Genomic DNA, 6000 nt, shown 5'->3' on the forward strand with positions numbered 1-6000 from the left:
CCTCCTCCCCGATGATACCCATGAGAAGAGGGGTCTTCAGGCTCCTGTACCTCCTCCCTGATGATACCCATGAGAAAAGGGGTCTTCAGGCTCCTGTACCTCCTCCCTGATGGTTGTAATGAGAAGAGGGGTCTTCAGGCTCCTATACCTCCTCCCCGATGATACCCATGGGAAGAGGGGTCTTCAGGCTCCTATACCTCCTCCCTGATGATACCCATGAGAAGAGGGCATAACCTAGGTGATGGGTGTCTTCAGTGATGGATTCCACCTTTTTGAGACACTGCCTCTCGAAAATATCTTTGATACTACAGAGGCCGGTACAAATGATAGAGATAATGTTCTGATTCTGTGCAGCTCAAATGCAGTAACTCCGCCCCACAACCCCCCACCCCCTGCCTATACTAGATGGTGATGCAGCCCGTCAGAATGCTCTCCATAGTAAATATCTAGAAATTTGGAGTGCCTTAGGTGATACACCCTATCCCTTTTAACCTCCTAATGAAATATAACCTCTGTGTTGCCTTCCTTAGAGAGTATTGATATGTTGGGACCAGTTAGGTCCTCAGATATTAACAACAGGAACTTGAAATTGCTCACTCTCTCCATTTCTGATCTGTCTATGACGATTGGTTTGTGTTCCCTTGTCCTACCCTTTCTGAAGTCCACAATTAGATCTTTGGTCTTACTGAGATTTTGTGCAAGGTTGTTGCTACAACACCACTCAACTAGCTGGTATATCTTGCTCCTGAATGCCCTTTCGTCACCATCTGAGATTCTGCCAATGGTTGTGTCATCAGCAAATTTATAGATGGCAGTTGAGCTGTGCCTAGTCATGGGTATAGCGAAAGTAGAGCAGTGGGCGAGGCACACATCCCTGTAGAGTGCCAGAGCTGACTGTCAGTGAGGTGGAGATATTATTCCAGTTAGGAAGTCACGAATCCAGTTGCAGAGGGAGGTACAGAGGCCCAGGTTCTGTAACTTAATTGATCAGGACTGTGAGAATTATGGCATTAAACAGTAAGCTATAGTAAATAAACGGAGTCCTGATGTAGGGATTTGTATTGTCCAGGTGACCAAAGGCCACGTGGAGAGCCAGTGAGATCACATCTGCTGTAGGCCTAATATAGCTCCTTATTGAGGCAGGAGTTGATTCTAGCCAAAGATTTAAAGACTTCTTTGGGATACAATGTCAAATTCATCACCTCCATGGGGCTAGAGTGACTTTCCCTGTAAACTGCTCCCGTGCTTCTCAATATTTCTGATACGGTGCCGAATACCCATCATAATGTCAAATCTGGGATAAATGAAGCAAGTTGGTATTCCCAGAGATTGTTGCGTAATGCTGAACATAGTACTTGTATATTGATCAACAATGAAATTAACTAGTGTGCAACATCACTGTGATACTGAAGGCCATTGCTATAAGAGGCAAGTCATGGGCTAACATAGGCCTCCATTGGCCGGGGTCGACCATGGATGCTCTGCCTCAGCTGACTAGATACGCAAGTCAGGGCAGTGGAAGCCTTTGCCCATGTAGCAGGCTGCCCCTCTCCACACATCAGATGAATCCAAAGGAATGGCAGGGACCGATATAGTTGGACATCAGGAGATGCCAGTCAGCATTGAACTCAATGTAGGACTACCTTGGGGACACCTGCTCCGGATTTTCCCCTCCGGGATGAGTCCCAAAGCTTTCCCCATTAGCAGGTCTAGCCGCAATTCAGCCAAGGTCTGAGATCAGAGCTTTCCTTCTCCTAGATGAGCTCCCAACCATGGCTTACGAGCCTCACCGGCCTAGCTAACTGGATTAAAGGTGCTGGTGACCCACCTTTGCCCTTCCTCCTGTCAATAGAAATGGCTCCACCAGGCTTAGTCACTAAGACACACGTGAAGCCCAGGAGCTGGACCTGGTTGTCGGAGGCTATTTGAGTCACATGCCATTTGGAGCATTTAATAGATAGTAGGATTTTATCCCCATTACTCCCCCCCCCACCCAACCCCAGGCTTTAGCAACCTTAAGGAACCAAATAAATATACACACAGTATATATAAAACTTAAGGAACCATATGGTTATGAGTAGAGAAATTAAATCCTATTTATAAAGGGTTTAGGGCCGAAAATACAGAAGTCTGAAACACTATACCACCAAGTTCAAGGACATCTTCTATCTAAAAGACCATATGACAAAGAAGCAGAATTAGGCCATTAAGCCCATTGAGTCTACTGCACCATTCCATCATGACTGATCCCAGATCCCACTCTGTCTTCTGACCATGTCCCTTGATGCCCTGACCAATCAGGAAACTATCAATTTTCGCTTTAAATACACCCGCAGACTTGGCCTCCACCACATCTACTGTTCTCGGACTAAAAAATTCCTCCTTACCTCCGTTCTAAAAGGTCACTCCTCAATTTTGAGACTGCACCCTCTAGTTTTGGATACCCCCACCATAGGAAACATTCTCTCCACATTCAACATTCAGTAGGTTTCAATGAGATCCCCTGCATTCTTCTAAATTCCACTGAGTAAAGGCCCAACACTGCCAAACACTCCTCGTATGTTGACACCTTCATTCCTGGAATCATCCTCAAAGAACTCCACTGGACTCTTTCCAATGAGGACACATCATTTCTGAGATAAGGGGCCCAAAATTGTTGACAATACTCCAAGTGCAGCCTGACTAGTGTCTTATAAAGGTCTCAACATTACCTCCTTGCTTTTATATTCTATTGCCCATGAAGGAAATGACATTGCATTTGCCTTCTTTACCACAGACTCAAACTTTAAATAATTCTTCTGGGAGTCTTGCATGAGGTCTCCCAAGTCCCTTTGCACCTGCTATTATAAGAAACTTGAGAAGTCCCCCTAGTACAAAGTACAGATGTACTGTGGAGAACATTTATTTTTTTCTATATTATCATGTATTGCATTGTACTGCTGCCACAGAGTTAACAAATTTCTCGAGATATACCAGTGATATTAAACCTGATTCTGATTCTGACTTTTGACCTTAGAATCTGCCTTGCACTTTATTGTCTGCTTGCATTGCATTTTCTCTAAAACTGTTAAATTTTATTCCTTGGAGCGTAGAAGATTGAGGGGACATTTCACAGAGGTATACAAAATTTTGAAGGGTATAGATAGGGGTAACGGAAGCAGTCTTTTTCCTCTAAGGTTGGGTGGGACTACAACCTCTGGTCATGGGCTAAGGGTGAAGGCAATCAGTTTAAGGTGAACGAGGGTAAACTTCTTCACTCCGAGGGTCATGAGCTGCCAGCGCAAGTGGTGCTTGCAAGCTCGATTTCAGCGTTTAAGAGAAGTTTGGAAAGGTGCATGGATGGGAGGGGTATGGAGGGCTGAGGTTGCAGTGCAGGTCGATAGGAGTAGGCAGCTTAAATGGTTTTGACATGGACTAGAGGGGTTGAAGGGCATGTCTCTGTGCTGAACTCTTATACGACTCTTTTCTGTATCCTTTTATTGCTTTACAACCTCAATAAATGATGCGATGAAATTATCTGTGTAGGCTACATGCAGATGTCTTTATCTTGCTTTATCTTGCTACATTTGACAATAATAAAACCAGACAACCTGTCATGTCCAAATAAGGTAAATATCTCACCAGCAGTTACTTTTATGACCTGCCACTCTCTGGGAGCACTCAACCGTCCTAAAGATTCAGAGGGATATGGTTTTTATAAAAAAACAAACTTCATCAGTAACTTAAACACAATGGCAATAATTATTGTTGGAATGAGTCTTGACGTTGTCGGGTAGGACTGCATTCTTCCTACATCCATGTGCCCCAAAGGTTAATTTGCAGGTTGAGTTGATGAGGAAGGCAAATGCAATGTTATCATTCATTTAGAGAGTAGAATATTAAATGCAAGGATGTAGTGTTGAGGCTTTATAAAGCATCCGTGAGGCCTCACTTGGAGCAGTTCTGGGCCCCTTATCTAAGAAAGGATGTGCTGAAATTGGAGAGGGTTCAGAGGAGGTTAATGAAAATGATTCCGGGGTTGAAAAGCTTGTTGTATGAAGATGGTTCTGGGCCTGTACTGACTGGAATTTATAAGAATGAGGGGGGAATCTCATTGAAACCAATTCAATGTTGAGAGGCCTTGGATAGAGTGGATGTGAAGAAGATGGTTCCTATGGTGGGGGGTGGGGTCTAGGACCAGATAACACAGCCTGAAAATATAGGGACTCTATTTAGAACAGAGATGAGGAGAAATTTCTTTAGCCAGAGGCTGAGGAATCTGGAATCCATTGCCACAGGTGGCTGTGGAGGCCCTGTGCCTGGGTGCATTTAAGGCGGAATTAATAGGTTCTTGATCGATCAGGCATGAAGTGATATGGGGAGAAGGTAGGAGTTTGGGGCTGAGAGAGAAAATGGATCAGCCTTAATAAAATGGCAGAGCAGACTTGATGGGCCAAATGGCCTAATTCTGCTCCTATGTCTTATGGTCTCCTGTAATGAGTATGTGTCAAATCCAACCAAAAGCAGAGGCAGAAAATAATGCTTAGAACATAAGATAGTGCAGATGCTGGGATGTGGAGAACTTACAGGAGGCAAACCCCTCAATAAGAATAGACGTGAAGATGTCAAGTGGTGTACAAGATGATGGGAGTCACAGATCAAGTGGGCAGCCAGCGACTTTTCTCCTGGGGCAAAAGTGGCTAATGGAAAAGGGCATAATTTTAAGGTGATTGGATGAAAGTATAGAGGGGGTGTCAGAGGTAGTTTTGTTTGACAAGGGGTGTTACAGTTACGTGGAAATCACTGCCATGGGTGGTGGTAGAGTCAGATACATTAGGGGCATTTAAGAAACTCTTTGATACACCCATGGGTGTGAGGTCAAGGGAAGGATATGCACATTGTGTATTCATATTAGTCAGCCATTTGATTACTAATTTAATTAGTTTGGCACAAAATTGTAGGCCAAACTAATTGACATGTTCCCACAACCAATGGACTCCCTTCCAAGGACTCTTCATCTCATGTTCTCGGTATTCATTGCTTAATTATTTATTATTATTGTTCTTTCTTTTTGTATTTGCACAGCTTGTTGTCTTTGGTGTTCTGGTTGGTCGTCGAAGTTGGGCAGTCTTTCATTGATTCTGTAATACTTATTATTCTGTAGATTTATTGAGTATGCCCACGGGAAAATGAATCTCAGGGTTGTATATGGTGACATATATGTACTTAGATAATAAAGTTACTTTGAACTTTGAAGGACCTGCTCCTGTGTTATGTTCTATGTTCTTAATAAGCACGTTTTTGGATTTTACAGAAATGTAGAATTATTGTTATACTGTTTAAGGTCTTACCGTCAGGCCAGATTTGTGAAGAGCCATAGTCACCTACAGACCATTATGCTGGTGTTTAGGGCAGCCACAAAGCTCCTACTGTCAGTCATGTGGAGACTCAGGAATATCGTCGCGTACAGGTGTAGAAGGATTCTTCAATGCTGTTTCCATAACAGTTTTCTTTTACCAGTCAGGTTATTAATTCTGAGCTGAATCCCTGAACCATTCTTCGTCTGGCCTCGGCATGGATGACCCTACCAAGAACCCAAGCATAAAAGCCCCGACTCCAGCCAACACAACTCTCTGACTCACTGAGACACACAAACCTCCAAACCCCATGGCAAAGTTGTGGTCCTCTTGGAGGAAAGAAATGTTAAGAGTTCTGATTATTCCAACTTAGAAGTGACCATAGATGTCTGTGTGAAATCAGTGAGTTACACCCCCGTTGGCAGACTGTAACTGGATTCATGCCTCAACCTGCAGTTCAGTCAGGGAGTGGAAACCGGACAGTTGCCTCATGCTTAAGTACCAAATTGCCAGAGGGAAGATAAAAGAGTTCAGAGTCAAAGTCAGGTTTATTATTACTTTCATACAGTACTGTGCAAAAACCTCAGGCACATATATATAGCTTGGGTGCCTAAGACTTTTGTACAGTACTGTAATAATTTTATGTATTGCACTGTACTGCTGC

Source organism: Hemitrygon akajei, chromosome 24 (genome assembly GCF_048418815.1).
Source record: "Hemitrygon akajei chromosome 24, sHemAka1.3, whole genome shotgun sequence".
Classification (NCBI taxonomy): domain Eukaryota; kingdom Metazoa; phylum Chordata; class Chondrichthyes; order Myliobatiformes; family Dasyatidae; genus Hemitrygon; species Hemitrygon akajei.